The 18,926-nt window shown below is 33.6% G+C and overlaps 1 protein-coding gene across 1 annotated transcript in view; it reads left to right on the top strand.

Annotated features, from left to right (window-relative positions):
• Positions 1–462: 462 nt before the first annotated feature.
• LOC140149662 (uncharacterized) overlaps positions 463–18,926 on the top strand; it is a 102,490-nt gene continuing 84,026 nt past the window's right edge. The window contains exon 1 of the mRNA XM_072171740.1: positions 463–642. The gene's annotated coding sequence lies outside the window, so the exon portion shown is untranslated. The remainder of the gene's footprint in view (positions 643–18,926) is intronic.

The following is an 18,926-nucleotide window of genomic DNA, read 5'->3' as shown; positions in this document are numbered from 1 at the left end:
CTATTTCAGTGTTACTTTCAGTGGAATTAATGAATGACCAAGGATCATTTTTCAGTGTGGCTGGATAAATGGTCATTTACATACAGAATAACAAAATAACTATTTCAGTGTTACTTTCAGTGCTGCTTTCTATTGTGTAAATTTTCATTGTTGATTTCAGTGTGATTTTCAGTGTTGTAGTTTCATAGCGATCTGGTCTTTTTATTGGGGGAGTATTATACATGTACATGTATTGGTTCAAACATTGCTGTATGGCCTGCCTATACTATGTACAGTCATGTAGTTATGAACTATGGTAAAATTGATAGATTGTGAATCTGAACTTGTACAGTTATGTTTTGTTCTGAGGTAGTCACTGGAAAGAAAAGTTTCAATAAGTTATTAATAGTAGTGTTGCTATCTAAATGTACGTCAGGTGACATTGCTTTGCTACGGCAAGCCATGTCATTGGTTATTGCTATCTTATTGTTATTTAGATGTCTTCCCCATTCAGAGCCTACATATTGGCATACCAACCCAATTTCATATCATAAGAGACCCACCCATCATACTGACTACTACCTTAGTGTCGGAAAGACAACGGATATATCGGGAGGAGACAGGAATCACAAGACAGGAATCACACAGGAATATAAATCACAGGTATGTATTTGATATTGTAAGATTTAATACCGTGATAAGGAAAGCCATACTGGTGTGTAACTTACTTTGATAATCAACAAGTAGTAATCTTTCATTGTGAATTTATACATTTTGGTATGCATAAATTTGACTTAAATTGTGATGACAAGCACACAAGCATCAGCTCTTGTATCAGGACACGGGATAAGAATTTCCATTTTCTTGTCTCTTAACCCAAGGGCTATGAGCAAAATTGTTACTCAATTGTTTGTAGTGGCCTTTGCTTCTTTCTATATCTTAATTTCTTGTTTTTTGAATTTTTAAACACTTGACAACTTCTTTCAAAACCAAGTGTGGACTCTGTGTAGGTTGATTTTTCTTATTTTCTAAAATAACCCCTGTAAAACAAGCAACTTTTATGAAGAAAATTGACAAAAAGTGCTGCTAATTTGCAGCATAAAAGATTTATACAGTAGCAAGGTAAAAAATTGGTTTTCAATCTCTCTCCCTCACCCTCGTGGTGTGTGGATGGTATTACCCTGGTAGGTCCAATTTTCACAAACATGTGTGCAATGTATATTGTCATAGTTATTCCATGTCGTTTGATGGTTAGTCTTGTACCTGGAGTATGGTGGTTATCCAATATTCACCAAAATGAGTGCAATGTATAGTGTCACAGTTATTCATCCATGTCATATAATGACTGATAAAAGTTTAGCATGTATGATTTTGAAAGGGACACAGCCTTCTCTATTAGACGAGGTATAATTATGACACAGATTATACATTAAATGTGCGCCTAATGGTGCTATGGGCTCCCTTGACATAAGTGGAATTTTAGGTATAACCTAAAAGTGCTGTCCCTTGTTGGGATTTCAGAGGAGGGAGCTCTCTACTTGCACATGAAATTTACCCCAAGACAAAGGGGCCCAAGTGCCCAATTAGGCAAATCTTTATGGTAGTGAAAGGTTATTCTTATATATTTAGCATGACTGTATGTAGCCAATTCAAACTAAGTGCTCCTATAAAATTTGTGTATCACAATATGTAACTACATGTATGTTAGCTGTAATCCAATATCAAGAGCTATCAAGTAATGTAGCTGAGATTGTCTGAAACAAGTGATGAAACAAACATTTTGTGATGCATTAGCGGTAGCTGATCAAACTATAGGCCATAGGTGGCAATTGTTTGTTAAACCATTTGGTCTGGGCAGACACATGCTTGCATCCTGATAGGACCAGGTTCAAGCAAAAGGCTCAAGGCAATTGGAAGGGAGATACAAGCATTGTAAGAACTCCTAACCTTCCAGCCAAGCCTTAAGGCAAGTAGGGTAGCAGGAGCCATATTGTTCCAGTTTTAGCTATTTAACTATTAAAACAATTCCCTGTAGAAGTGACGTAATTTTTATAATCGGATTAACAACCATAGTAATAGATGAATACAATTTTTGACTATGTTGCCCTGCACTACAGCGTTCACATGGTACCTATGAATTGAACCAAATCATGCTGATCACTCGTACCTGTAAGATTAGTATTTTTGAAAATAGCGTAATTGTATTCAATCTATGATTGCAGACATACACAGGTGATGAGTGCAACATGCTTGTAGTGCAGGGCGATATAGTCAAAATTGTATTCATATATTGCTAATCAGATTTATTACGTCATTTCTACAACGAATCACTGTATTCTTTTTAATATTAATAAATTAATCTTACAGGACATGATTTAAGGAAGCCAATAATAGCATTTACATGTACATAGGTCTTGCGGTTCTTAAGTTAAACGGCTAAGAGAGCTAGCATGGTTTCTTGCATTTTACCTCATTATTTTTGCTTAAAATTGATGACAGACAAACCTTCCTGGAAGTTATTAGAAATACTTCTGATATCATTTCATGCAAATAATAACAGAATTAAAAAAAAACCTCATATATTCATGGCTTTAAGCAAAGTTTAAAACTTCCAGATCTGTCAAATTGTAAACTTGTTTATTTTTCTCCAGATATTAATTTTTTCACTATCTGCCCTTGTAAGAAATCAAACTTTTTAAATAGTGATTGTGCTTTACATAATGAGCAATGTTTTGATACTAAAATTCTAAAGAAATATTATTTCGTTTATTTATTATTAGTATTACAGTGAACAACAATGTCAGTATAATAATAAAAGGAAGAAAAAGCACAGTAGTATTGTTGCTTGAAACTAACTTTGATTGTAGTATACATTGCCTTGGAATTGTCAGTGAATTGTGAATGTTTTGACTTCAGAGTTGCCACTTCTTTCACTCAATGCAAAGTTGAAAAGGAGCCCAATTTTACTATGCAATTAATGAATTATGCCATTAGTAGGGTCACTAGGGTAGTAATAGTAGCCCAAATCGTTGTGTTAGGCACGCACCGTGGCAACTTTGTACAATTGAACTTGACTCTATTAGTTATGCATGGTTAGATTGAACACAAACACACGCCAAAAGACCCTATTCCATGCACCATGTACAGTCATAGAAAGTACTCAGTCACATGAAGCAAATTACGCCCTTGTCTGTGCCACATTCATAAGTTGAACTGCGCATGAGTACGAGTGTGGCACTTTGCTTAACTAATCATATACCATTCAGACTAAGGAGAAACACCCTAAATTGGTTCCAACACAGTTTGCACTATACTTAGTGTGTACAGTATATAGCTAAGCCTATGTTTATACCGCTCAGCGTTGATACACTCTTTAATATAGTTGGTTTCAATAAGTTAGGCCTGTTTGGGTGTTTATAGATGAGCACATCAGAATTTAAGTAAAACCTAGGCCATTTGACAACACCTATTAGTCATTTGCACTTGCAGTAAGTTAGCACTACTTTTTTCATAAGTTTTGAAATATAATTTTTTGTTTGGCTTCCTGTTGTAGATGTGACGGCTAGCTTGCTTAGTTTTACTCTTGTCTGTTTTAGTCGTATCATACAATGTAATCAACGTTTAGGGATAAGGGTTGCATATTTGTTTATGGTTTGTATCCACGCAGTTTAGAATTGGATTTATGGCAGGAACATTTAAGATTGGGGAAAAGTGTTCAGTTTAGGATTAGGTTAAAGGATTAGGATGTCCCAGCTGGCCATAAGCGGGAAATTGGTTTGCAGTGTCCAAAGTTGTCGGGGCTTTGTTTTGACTGGGCCGAAATATGGTCCAGTTACCGAATTTATTTTCCTTGGCCGGTATAGGTTCAGTGTTGTATTAGGTTAATGAATGGGTTGAGCATTTAGGAGTTTAGGTTTCAGTTAAGGATTATGTTATTATAGGATTTGATAAGGAAAATCCATGTAGGATGATGTGTATGGATTATGGTGTAGAATTTAGTGTTGGTCCAGTGTATGATTAGCTTTGGGATTGGTTTAGGTTCAGTGATTAGGGCCTAGGGTTTAGCATTTGGGATAATGGCTTAGTTTGGGCTTGGTTTAGGGATTGGGGTTTAGCATATGAGATAAGGGCATACCTTAGTTTAGGGTTTAGAATTTAGGATGTTCACAAATGTTGCAGTGACCTATCTGCAAAGGAATTCAGAAGCAATGACTATACAAAATATTGGCATTGCTCCAGCTGTAATGAAAATTTGACACTGCCTTTTAATCATTTTACTGATGAACGTGAATTCCAACTTGAATTGTATAGGTGTTTTGAGGACATGTCGGCTGATACTGAATATATGAAATCTCATTTCGATAACATGAAATACAATCCTCTAGATAATAATGATGCATTTGAAGTAAATGATTGTAATAATAACACACAATATTTTTCCACAGACAACTTAAAAGAAACAGCCGGTATAAAAACAGCAATTTATCATTACTTTGTAGTAATGTAAGAAGTCTGACTAAAAACTTTGATGTATTAAAAGAATTACTGTCAGAAATTGATGTCAACTTTCAAATAATTGGATTGGTTGAAACTTGGCTGAAAGAAAAGCCTCATGATTACTATCATCTCAGAGGATATAACCTCGAATTGTGTAATAGAAATGACAAGAGAGGCGGTGGTGTATCTATGTATGTTGATGAGAATATTGCTTATAATGTTAGACATGATATTAATGATCTAAATCATCTGAAGTATACTGAATCGTTGTTTTATAGAAATTGAAAAAAGTAATTAGCAAAACATTGTAGTTGGTGTAGTATATAGACCACCTGACCAAAATATTGATGAATTTAATAAATATATTGATGCTGTATTATGTAAAATAACAGGTCAGGAAAATAAGCTCCTATATATAATGGGTGATTTTAATATAAACCTACTCAATGATGATGTTCATAAACCAACTGGTGAATTTGTAGATGTTATAACATCATATTCTTTATACCCTAGTATAACTAAACCGACTTGGATAACTAGAAAATCAGCAACTTTGATTGATAACTTTTTTACCAACAATTATGCAAATCAAACATCTGGCATTATTCTAACTGATATAAGTGACCATCTTCCTATATTCGTGTCAACAAACTTAAGTGTTTATGGTAAAAATACCAATGATGTTGTCATCGAAATTAGGGATATGAGTGTACAAAACATTGATGCATTTAAAGATAAACTTAGCAAGGTTGACTGGGACAATGTGTGTGATATAATCATGATGCCAATGTATCATACAACATGTTTATTGATAAATTTAAAGAGGTATTTGATGAATGTATTCCAAAAAGGTAGTTAAGAAATCTCATACAAAAATAGGATGCCTAGGGCACCTTGGATAACATTCTCTACTAAAATGTATTCAGTAGAAAGAACAAGTTGTTCAAAAAACATATCCAAAAACCTACTGATGCTAATGTACATAAATATAAGATGTATCGTAACAAGTTAAACTCCTTATTGAGGAGGGCAAAACAAAATTATTTCAGTTCTCAACTGGACAAAGAAAGGTATAATATGAGAAATACGTGGAAAATTCTGAATTCGGTACTCAGATGTCCAAACAAGACATCTTCTCACAAGTTTGTAAGTGACAATGAAACTTATAATGATCCATCAAAAGTAGCAAACAAATTCAATGAATTCTTTGCCAGCATTGGACCTACACTAGCTGCCTCTATAAAACACCAAGGTAAAAATTTTGATGAGTATCTAACTAATAGTTGCAACTCTACTTGTTTTTTCAAACCGACCGACGAAAATGAAATCCTGAAGATTATTAATAACTTAGGTAATAGAAAAAGTCCAGGTTATGATTTAATAAAGTCTGACGTGGTAAAATTGGTTGCCACTGAAATTTTATATCCATTGAAAATCATTTTTAACAAATCACTAACAGAAGGAATCGTTCCTGATGCTTTGAAAATAGCAAAGGTTGTACCTATATATAAGAAAGACTCCCCACAATCATTTGGTAATTATAGACCAGTATCTGTGTTGCCTTGTTTTTCTAAAATTCTTGAAAGAATTGTTCATGAAAGATGTAGTAATTTTTTAAATGCCAAAGAATTACTGTACAATAGGCAATATGGGTTTCGTCATAAACATTCTACGTATATGGCTGTATTAGACTTGATTAAAGATACAAACAAGGCTATTGATGATAATATGTGTACTGCAAGTATCTTCATGGACCTTTCAAAGGCTTTTGATACTATTGATCATGACATCTTATTACAAAAGTTGTACCATTATGGTTTTCGTGGTGTACCGTATAACTGGTTTGAAAACTATCTGTCAAACCGTAAACAATATGTATCTTTTAATTCTGCAAAATCATCTTATACCAGTGTGAAGTGTGGGGTGCCACAGGGCTCCATCTTGGGGCCATTACTATTTATTATATATATGAATGACATTAGCAGAACATCCAAACTTCTATCGTTTATATTATTTGCAGATGACACAACTGTTTTTCTTTCTGATAATAATATTCAAAGGCTTTGTGACAATATGAATAAAGAGTTGAAGGAGATTGTTAACTGGTTTAAGTGTAACAAGTTATCCTTGAATGCCAGTAAAACAAATCTTATGTTTATTGGAACACCTCATCAAACAAAAAATATAACTGATGTCCACAATGTATTTCTGGATGGCAGCAAACTTTCACGTGTATATGATGTTAAATTTCTGGGCATTACACTTGATGACAATCTAACTTGGAGGTCACATATTAATAATGTTAGTAAGACGTGTTCTAGAAATATTGGTGTTCTAAACAAACTTAAACTTTTTTTACCAAAAACAAGCCTGTATCAGTTGTATTGTACGCTAATCTTACCATATTTAAGCTACGGTATAATATTGTGGGGTTCTGCTAATAAGTATAATTTAAGCAGACTTGTGAAGCTCCAAAAAAGAGCAGTAAGAATTATAAATAATAGTTCGTATCTTTGCCACACCAAACCATAGTTCGAAAAGTACAATTTACTTAATATATGCCATCTGCATAATAAAGAACTGGGTATATTTATGTACAAATATCATAAGGGACTATTACCAAGATCATTTGACAACTTGTTCATAAACATGAAGTCTATTCAGAATTATAATACCAGAAAGAAAGAGAATTATCGAACTGACATCCATAAAGTCACTGATGTTTTAACACTTGGTCCTAGGCTATGGAATAGTTTGCCAAATGAAATTAAAGAAGCTAAACTGGTAAATGAATTTAAAAATAGTATGTTAAGGTATCTAAAAGAAAACAAATAATGCCTCTTATAATTCATATTATGTTATTCACTGTACTACTTGATACTATACTACTGCTAAAATATTTGAATACTAGAATATGATTTAGGCTTACTGATTTAGGATTTATTATAAGAGTTTCATTCAGGATCAGTTGTGGAGTCAAATTTAGGATCGTTGGTGAGGGGGAGATAGAGTTACGAAATCTAATGTTCAGATATCGGTAGGCGTATATTTTTTTAGAGAATAGATTGGTATAGCTATATATTTACCTTCATGCAAATTAATTGCAAATTTTTAGGTAAAAAGAAGCTGTGTTTTTGCTGCAAAAAATGCATATAGAGGTTGTAATATGATGGATGGTTGTGAAGAAATTCCAACCAAAAGGCCATTTATTCCGTATAGGAAAAAAGACACTTGAGTTTCTCTATTTTTGAGAAACTAAAAAGCCATCGTAGGATGCGTTTTGATTAATGGTGATCAAGACTTACTTGATCTTTTTATTAATCTCATCAGCTACATTTTGCTCAGCTTAATTTTAAGATCACCTAGTATTTTGGTGTATTTGTTCACAGTAGAAACATAAATCTGCATAGCTATATAACTTAGGTCTAAAATGCCTAACTTTTTTACATTGGCAATTTGGTCCATTTTTAGTGACAGAGTGTTTTTTTCTACAAATGGAGTATTATATCTATTATGGTGAGGTTGAGCAACTAAAACTTCCAGAAAACAGTTTTTTGGTGACAATAGAATGGAATGTTCACAAATATTCTCCAAAACGAAGTGGAGAAAGAATTTCTGAAAACCTTATCGGATACCAATCCTGGAATGTACTTTTCTAGAATGCCACTAGTTCGTATGGAACATTATTAAAACTAGTTTTGCAAAGAAACTGCTTCTCACTTAATGAGTGGTAAAAAACAGAAATCAATTTTCTAGACCTAACTCTGTTCAAAGGTAAAAGATTCCAAAACATGCAGGTTCTAGATATGAAATGTTTCAGCAAACCCTGATACATTCCAATATCTTTCCAGAGATTTGTCTCACCCAAATTCATGCTTTCACGGCATGATTAAGGGATTATGGTTTATGCTTACTGATTGATGTCTAGGGATAATGGTTTATCATTAGAATTCTTATCAGTTTAGGATTAGGTTTAGAGATTGGTATTTTAGATTAGGGTTATATTAGCATTTTGCATTTCAGGTTAGAGTTCAGTTTAGAATATGGTTTATGCCTACTGATTGATGCCTAGGGATAATGGTTTAGCATTAGAATTCTTGTCAGTTTAGGATTAGGTTTAGAGATTGGTATTTTAGATTAGGGTTATATAGCATTTTGCATTTCAGGTTAGAGTTCAGTTTAGAATATGGTTTATGCCTACTGATTGATGCCTAGGGATAATGGTTTAGCATTAGAATTCTTATCAGTTTATGATTAGGTTTAGAGATTGGTATTTTAGATTAGGGTGATATTAGCATTTTGCATTTCAGGTTAGAGTTCAGTTTAGAATAATTATGGTTTATGCCTACTGATTGATGCCTAGGGATAATGGTTTAGCATTAGAATTCTTATCAGTTTAGGATTAGGTTTAGAGATTGGTATTTTAGATTAGGGTCATATTAGCATTTTGTATTTCAGGTTAGAGTTCAGTTTAGAATATGGTTTATGCCTACTGATTGATGCCTAGGGATAATGGTTTAGCATTAGAATTCTTATCAGTTTAGGATTAGGTTTAGAGATTGGTATTTTAGATTAGGGTTATATTAGCATTTTGCATTTCAGGTTAGAGTTCAGTTTAGAATATGGTTTATGCCTACTGATTGATGCCTAGGGATTAGCATTAGAATTCTTATCAGCTTAGGATTAGGTCTAAAGATTGGTATTTTAGATTAGGGTTATATTAGCATTTTGCATTTCAGGTTAGAGTTCAGTTTACAATATGGTTTATGCTTACTGATTGATGCCTTGGGATAATGGTTTAGCATTAGAATTCTTATCAGCTTAGGATTAGGTTTAGGGATTGACATTTTGGATTAGGGTTCAGTTTAGCATTGGTTTAGAGATAATGGTTTAGCATTAAAATATTAGATTTATGGATATGGGTTGAGCATTTAGGAGTTTAGGCAGTTAAGGATTAGGTTATGGGATTAGTGTTTAGCTTTGAGTTTAGATAAGAAAATCTGTGTAGGATTATGTGTATGGATTATGGTGTAGAATTTAGGGTTGTCCAGTCTATGATTAGCTTTGGGATTGGTTTAGTTTCAGTGATTAGGGTTTAGCATGTTGGATAAGGGCTTAGTTTGGGCTTGGGTATTAAGGTTTAGCATGGGATAAAGACATAGCTTAGGGTCAAGGTTAGGGTTTAGAATTTAGGATGGGTTTCCGGTTCAGTTTAGGGTTAGGTGTAGGAACTAGGATTGTGCTTTTTGGATAACATGGATAAGGGGTCAATTTAAGTTAAAGAATTAGCATTTAAAAAGATAAATATAATGTGGTTTGGGATTAGGTTTATGGTTCAATTTAGAATTTGGTTTAGAGATAGTTGTTTATAATTAAGATTGGGTTTAGGATTAGGTTTAGTGATTAGCATTTTGCATTTCATGTTAGAGTTCAGTTTAGAATATGGGTTATGCCTATTGATTTAGGATTTAGGATAAGGGTTTCATTCAGGATCAGTTGTGGATTAGAATTTAGGATCGGTGATGAGGGGGGTGATAGAGTTACGCAATCTAATGTTCAGATATCGGTAGGCGTATATTTTTTGGCCCCCACACATATGTGGAGCTTATGTTATCATCCAGATGGTTGCCTGTTTGTTTGTTTCTTTGTTTGGTTGGCTACGTAGTTGGCTGTCAATGTCCGGGCGCGCTGCGGAAGCAAATTCATTAATCCACTCTGCAGCTCCAACGCAGTAACCGATCAACTTCATTATTATGTCATTATTATGTCATACAAATATCGTCCAATATTTTTATGACTCATCCGATATGTTATGGTATCATGCTCAGCCATCCAATATTATATCAAACTTGGTATGGGAATAGGATGTGGTAGGCTGATGTGCTGTATAGTTTTGTGTCATGTTATTTGCATATTTATGAATATTAATGAGCTTATTTGCATATTTTGCCTAAATTTTCATTAATCCACTCGGCAGCTTAAACGCAGTAACCGATCAACTTCATTATTATGTTTCCAGGGTTATTAGGAGTTAAGAAAACCTAATTATGATAATATTGGATGGCTTATTTCGCATGATACCATAACATATCGGATTCATCATACAAATATCGAACTCGCCGTTGGCTCGTCCGATATTTTTATGACTCATCCGATATGTTATGGTATCATGCTCAGCCATCCAATATTATATCAAACTTGGTTTGGTGTTTGGATATGGTGGCTTGGTTTGCTGTATAGTTTTGTGTCATGTTATTTGCATATTTATGAATATTATTATTAACAAACCTTTGTTATTTACACACCTTTGTGTGGGGGGGCCACCTTAATTATGAACAGTGTAATTCTAGTTTAGAGAATAGATTGGTATAGCTATATATTTTACCTTCATGCAAATTATAATTTTTAGGTAAAAAGAAGCTATGTTTTTGCTATGCAAAAAATGCGTATAGAGGTTGTAATATGGGTGATTGTGAAAAAATTCCAACCAAAAGGCCATTTATTCCATATAGGAAAAATGACACTTGAATTTGTCTATTTTTGAGGAACTATATTTTTTTAGAGAATAGATTGGTATATCTATATATTTTACCTTAATGCAAATTAATTGATAAGTTTTAGGTAAAAAGAAACTATATTTTTGTTATGCAAAAAATGCGTATAGAGGTTGTAACATGGGTTTATTCTGTATACGAAAAAAGACACAAGAGTTCCTCTATTTTTGAGAAACTATAGAAAGCTATTTTAGGACGTGATTCGATTAATGATGATCAAGACTTAGTTGATCTTTTTATTAATCTCATCAGCTACATTTTGTTTCACTTAATTTTAAGATCGCCTAGTATTTTGGTATATTTGTTCATAGTAGAAAAATAATTCTGCATAGCTATATAACTTAGGTCTAAAATGCCTAACATTTTGACATTGGCAATTTGGTCCATTTTTAGTGACAGAGTTTTTTCCTAAAAATGGAGTACAATATCTATCATGGTGATGGGGGTGATAGAGTTACACAATCTAATGTTCAGATATCGGTAGGCCTATATGTTTTAGAGAGCACCTATTTAAGAGATACAGTCTTTTGGTGACAATAGACTGTATTGGAGTGTTCACAAATGTTCTCCAAAAAGAAGTGGAGAAAGAAGTTCTGAAAACCTTATCTGATACCAATCCTGGAATTTACTTTCCTAGAATGCCACTAGTTCGTCATATGGAAGCATTATTAAAACTAGTTTTGCAAAGAAACTGCTTCTCATTTAATGAGAAATATTACTTGCAAACAATAGGCTTTCCAATGGACCAAAAAAGATGTGCCCCAGAATTCATTGGAAAATAAATTTATTTCCCTTAGTGATAAAATCATCAAATGGTTCAGATATTGTGATGACGTTGTTATGTTTTGGTCAGGAGATGAACATGAGCTAATTAATTTCTTAAGTCAAATAAACTCTACATGCTCTATGCAGCCGACTTTGAAATTCACTCAGGAGTGGTCAAAAACAGAAATCAATTTTTTAGACCTAAGATTCTAGATATGAAATGTTTCAGCAAATGCTGATACATTCCAATATCTTTCCAGAGATTCGTCTCACCCAAATTTGTGCTTTCACGGCATGATTAAAGGTGAAGCAATAAGATATATTCAAAATTCCAGTTCAGAAAATGAATATAAGCACAAACTAAACTCATTCATCTCCAAACTTCTATTAAGCATGTTGAGAGGATGAGGAATCAGAAGTGCTCGATTGCCTGACTGATGTTTCATACAAAAGAAGAAACATCTATCTGGAGGATGTCAAACATTCTGATGATATACATCGTGACTTTAGCACCGATTACTTCCCCCAGAGAAGTAATGCTAATATCAAAGCTCTGAAACATGCTCAATGTCTCTGACACTCAAAGACTTGCTAGATCTTTTAGCCAAAAACTGATTATGCTGATGCTCCTACATCTCATGAAAGCGCGTGTTTATGACATTTCATGACACTATTTTTGGTTAAACTGCTTGTGATTTCTTTATTGTGAACTTTTCATACATTATGGTTTTTTTACTGAGACCAGTAATGACCCCATTATATAAAATGCACCTAAGCAATGCAACATATATGGATTTCATTAAATGTACTAAAAATAGCATATACCATAAAGAATTGATTCACTATGAAGGCACTTATATAATAGGACCTACTCCTCAGTTTATACCAAATACAAACTTTATACCTATTGTACCCAACTAGATTTTCATTATCGTGATATATCTAAGCCTACTAACAGGTCTACTCTTTTTAATAAAGAAAAGACATCCATTTTAATTAATTTAATCACCCCCCTTCACCATAATAGATATTGCACTCTTGTCACTAAAAATGGACCAAATTGCCAATGTCAAAAAGTTAGGCATTTAGACCTGAGTTATATAGCTATGCAGAATTATTTTTCAACTGTGAACAAATATACCAAAATACTAGGTGATCTTAAATTAAGCTGAGCAAAATGTAGCTTATGAGTTTAATAAAAAGATCAAAGTCTTGATTACCATTACTCCGAAACGCATCCTACGATAGCTCTCTATAGTTTCTCAAAAATAGAGGAACTCAAGTGTCCTTTTTATAGAATATACCCATATTATTACAACCTCTATATGCATTTTTTGCATAGCAAAACATAATTATCCCCTTTTTTTAAATCAAAACTTAGCAGTTAATTTGCATGAAGGTAAAGTATAGCTATACCAATCTATTCTCTAAAAAAGTATAGGCCTATCGGTATCTGAACATTAGATTAACTCTATCACCCCCCCCCCCCCCCACCAGTTTAGACTTAGGTTAATGATTGATGCCTAGGGATAATGGTTTAGCATTAGAATTCGTATCAGTTTAGGATTAGGTTTAGAGATTGGTATTTTTGATTAGGGTTATATTAGTATTTTGCATTTCAGGTTAGAGTTCAGTTTACAATATGGTTTATGCCTACTGATTGATGCCTAGGGATAATTCTTTAGCATTATAATTCTTATCAGTTTAGGATTAGGTTTAGGGATTGGTATTTTAGATTAGGGTTATATTAGCATTTTGCATTTCAGGTCAGAGTTCAGTTTACAATATGGTTTATGCCTACTGATTGATGCCTAGGGATAATGGTTTAGCATTATAATTCTTATCAGTTTAGGATTAGGTTTAGGGATTGGTATTTTAGATTAGGGTTATATTAGCATTTTGCATTTCAGGTTAGAGTTCAGTTTACAATATGGTTTATGCCTACTGATTGATGCCTAGGGATAATGGTTTAGCATTAGAATTCTTATCAGTTTAAGATTAGGTTTAGGGATTGGTATTTTAGATTAGGGTATATTAGCATTTTGCATTTAAGAAATAAAGGGTAATGCATTATCCTTTACACGAAAATAATGTGTCCGAGGTAGTAAAAACGTAATTAATGGGTGAGGCGCGGCGAACCCATTATTTAAACGCTTTTACTGCCGAGGACACATTATTTGCGTAAAGGATAATGCTGCACCCTTTATTTCTATTCTATTACCACAAAATAGTGCGATTTAAAGAGAAAATATCACATTTTTGCCCAAATATTTCAAGTTGTTTACCTCAAGGTGGAGCGCCTATCGTAGCCAAAGCGTAAATGATAGCGAGTATTGCAGAACGCGTAACCAAGCGTAATGCTTTGCGTAGAATGCGTAACGACGCTAATATACTGCATCGCGCTTTGCTATGTGCTGTGATGCGAGAAGAACATAAAGTTCGTTGCCCTGGCCACTTTATTGCTAATTAATGGTCTTTCACGTGACGCGTTTCAACAAATCACAGTGTGCGATTTTGAATAATGGGTCGTTTGGGTAATAGAATTCAGGTTAGAGTTCAGTTTACAATATGGGTTAGGCCTATTGATTTAGGATTTAGGATAAAAGTTTCATTCAGGATCAGTTGTGGAGTAGAATTTAGGATCAGTGGTGAGGGGGGTGATAGAGTTACGCAATCTAATGTTCGGATATCGGTAGGCGTATATTTTTTTTTGGAGAATAGATTGGTATAGCTATATATTTTACCTTCATGCAAATTATAATTTTTAGGTAAAAAGAAGCTATGTTTTTGCTATGCAAAAAAATGTGTAGAGGTTGTAATATGGGTGATTGTGAAAAAATTCCAACCAAAAGGCCATTTATTCCATATAGGCAAAATGACACTTGAGTTTCTGTATTTTTGAGGCACTATATTTTTTTAGAGAATAGATTTGTATATCTATATATTTTATCTTAATGCAAATTAATTGATAAGTTTTAGGTAAAAAGAAGCTATATTTTTGTTATGCAAAAAATGCGTATAGAGGTTGTAATATGGGTTTATTCTGTATACTGAAAAAAGACACATGATTTCCTCTATTTTTGAGAAACTATAGAGAGCTATCTTAGGACGTGATTCGATTAATGATGATCAAGACTTAGTTGATCTCTTTATTAATCTCATCAGCTACATTTTGTTCCGCTTAATTTAAGATCACCTAGTATTTTGGTATATTTGTTCATAGTAGAAAAATAAATCTGCATTGCTATATAACGTAGGTCTAAAATGCCTAACTTTTTGACATTGGCAATTTGGTCCATTTTTAGTGACACAGTTTTTTTTCTAAAAATGGAGTACAATATCTATTATGGTGAGGGGGGTGATAGAGTTACGCAATCTAATGTTCAGATATCGGTAGGCCTATATGTTTTAGAGAGCACCTATTTAAGAGATACAGTCTTTTGGTGACAATAGACTGTATTGGAATGTTCACAAATGTTCTCCAAAACGAAGTGGAGAAAGAAGTTCTGAAAACCGTATCGGATACCAATCCTAGAATGTACTTTCCGAGAATGCCACTAGTTCGTCACATGGAAGCATTATTAAAACTAGTTTTGCAAAGAAACTGCTTCTCATTTAATGAGAAATATTACTTGCAAACAATAGGCTTTCCAATGGGACAAAGATGTGCCCCAGAATTCATTGGAAAATAAATTTATTTCCCTTAGTGATAAAATCTTCAAATGGTTCAGATATTGTGATGACATTCTTATGTTTTGGTCAGGAGATGAACATGAGCTAATTAATTTCTTAAGTCAAATAAACTCTACATGCTCTATGCAGCCGACTTTGAAATTCACTCAGGAGTGGTCAAAAACAGAAATCAATTTTTTAGACCTAAGATTCTAGATATGAAATGTTTCAGCAAATGCTGATACATTCCAATATCTTTCCAGAGATTCGTGATTCGTCTCACCCAAATTAGTGCTTTCATGGCATGATTAAAGGTGAATCAATAAGATATATTCGAAATTCCAGTTCGGAAAAAAGAATATAATTACAAACTAAACTCATTCATCTCTAAACTTCTAAATGAGCATGTTGAGAGGATGAGGAATCAGAAGTGCTCGATTGCCTAACTGATGTTTCATACAAAAGAAGAAACATCTATCTGGAGGATGTCAAACATTCTGATGATATACCACTTGTCTTTAGCACTAATTACTTCCCCCAATGCTAATATCAAACAGGCTCTTCTCACATGTCTCAGGAACTGGCACTACTATCTAATAATCATAACCTGCATAAGATCTTCCACATTCTCCTATAATACTTGCATTAAGACGAACGTCTTATCAGAGCAAAGATAACTTCAAACAACAATGACCATGATGACTTATATTTGACTTCTTGCCAAGCAAGGAGGATGTTAGCTCTGAAACATGCCCAATGTCTCTGACACTCAAAGACTTGCTGGATCTTTTAGCCGAAAACTGATTATGCTGATGATCCAATATCTCATGAAAGGGCGTGTTTATGACATTTCATGACACTATTTTTGCTTAAACTGCCCGTGATTTCTTTATTGTGAACTTTTCATTTCCTGCAGAACTGACACCTTCTAGTACAGGTTTGACGATCACATGACAAATCGAATCTGTGACGTCAATATTGATATCGATATCAATTTAAGGCTGTTCTAGTTAAATTACATACCCATTGGCATTTTGGCTGTTCCATTTAATTTACATACCGGGTACTCAACATTTCCCTGTGCACTTTAATAGTCCATGAATTGATCTTGATTTGCATTGTCGTATAAGAGTTTTTTTTGTACACAACAGGGATGTTACTATTGTTTAACTAAATGAAGCATACTTTTGCTTTTATCTTTCTTTGTCCTTTATTAATCGTAAATTAGGTGATTTAATTAATAATTCTTTGTTTCAGCGACCCTGGGGTAAACAGACAAACAAAAACATGGGTCAAAATCCTTCAATTTCTGAATTGAACAAAAAGTACCCAAATCTCTACATTTTATATCTCCCTGTGTTATAGACAAATTTTATACGTCACATTTAAAATCATTTAAAATGACTTATAAATTGCCTTATGCTATAATGGGGTCTTTATAAATTTGTATTGTGTGAACTTTGTTTTTAAACGCCTTTGGCTTCCAGGTTAGTTTCTCGGAGCTGGTGAGGTGTATTGGGGTGTAACTTGGCAGGGTGGTGGTAAGTGGCTGCCCTAAGACTTGATGCAATTTTTGGCACAAAATATGCAAATTAGGTAGCTAATTTGCATATTTAACTTTTTTGTGACATTTCGAAGAACTGTATCTAGGGATGTAACCGGATGAGTTTGTAGTAAGCGGCAGTTTCTCGGAGCTGGTGAGGTGTATGGGTGGTTGTAAGTGGCTGCCCTAAGACTTGATGCAATTTTTGGCGCAAATTAGGTAGCTAATTTGCATATTTAACTTGAAAATTGTTTTTGGGTGGTTTTTTTTTTGCCATTTCGAAGAACTGATGAGGTGTATAGGGATGTAACTTGATGAGGTTGTGGTAAGCGGCAGTCGTAAGATCCGATGCAATTTTTGTCGCAAGATATGCAAATTAGTCACCACATTTACCTATTTTTTTTATTTGTCAAAATGCTTTTGGCCATTTTTCGGAACTGGTGAGGCATATAGAAATGTAATTTGGTGGGGTGATGGTTAAGAGCAGTCTTAAAATCAGATGCTATTTTTGTCACAAAATATGCAAATCAGCCACCTCATTTCCTTTTTTCTATTTTTAAAAACGCTTTTTGCCATTTTTCGGAACTGGTAGGGGGTATATAGATGTAACTTGGTAGGGTGGTGGTAAAGGGGCAGTCTTAAAGATCCCACGTGATTTTTGTCGTAAAATATTCAAATTAGCCACCTCATTTGTATATTTGTTTATTTTTAAAAAAGGCTTTTTGCTATTTTTTTTTTTTATCTGGTGAGGCGTATAGAGATTTAACTTGGTTGGATGGTGGTAAGGGGGCAGTCTTAAGATCCCATGTGATTTTTGTCACAAAATATGCAAATTAGCTACCTCATTTGCATATTTTTTATTTTAAAAAACGTTTTTATTTAGAATAGAAGGCTGACGCTGCGCCAAAACACGTATTGTAAGTGTATAATTATTTAATGATAAATGAACTACCACTAAATGTTCCTGTCAGTCCTGCAGTGCAAAACTTCTCATGCAAATCCATCTTTAACATTACATTCAAATAATAATTACATTGTAAATTGGAACTGACACGAATTTTTTTCAGGAATATCTTGTTTATACTGAGACCAGTAATGATTCCATTATAAAATGCAACTAAGCAACGCAACATATATGGATTTCATTAAGTGGAATAAAAATAGCATATTCCATAAAGGCCTACTTCTTGATTCACTATGAAGGCACTTTTATAATAGGGCCTACTCCTCAGTTTATACCAAATACAAACTTTATACATATTGTACCCAACTAATTTTTCATTATCATTATATATGTAGGCCTACTAACAGGTGTACTCTTTTCTAATAAAGAAAAGACATCCATTTTAATGAATTTAATCACCCCCTCATCATAATAGATATTGTACTGTCACTAAAAATGGACCAAATTGCCAATGTCAAAAAGTTAGGCATTTTAGACCTATGTTATAGCTATGAAGAATTATTTTTTCAAATTAAGCTTAGCAAAATTAATAAAATTAATTAATAAAAAGATCAACTAAGTCTTGATCACCATTTTTAAAAATCGAAACGCGTCCTATGATAGCTTTCTATAGTTTCTCAAAAATAGAGGAACTCAGGTGTCTTTTTTCGTATACAGAATAAACCTCTATACGCATTTTTTGCATAGCTTCTCTTTACCTAAAACAAAGCAATTAATTTGCATGAAGGTAAAGTATATAGCTATACAAATCTATTCTCTAAAAAATATAGGGCTACCGATATCTGAACATTAGATTGCGTAACTCTATCACCCCCTCACCAGTTTAGAATTAGGTTAATGATTCAGTTTAGCATTTGGTTTAGCATTTGGGTGTATCCTTCGTGTAAGAGAATACCAAACAAATCCCAACTCTAATCCTAACCTTAATCCTACCCTAACCCTAATTCCTAAT

This window comes from Amphiura filiformis, chromosome 4 (assembly GCF_039555335.1).
Source record: "Amphiura filiformis chromosome 4, Afil_fr2py, whole genome shotgun sequence".
NCBI classification, from domain to species: Eukaryota; Metazoa; Echinodermata; class Ophiuroidea; order Amphilepidida; family Amphiuridae; genus Amphiura; species Amphiura filiformis.
Note: the sequence above shows the minus strand (reverse complement) of the source record. Positions and strands in the feature narration are given on the sequence as shown.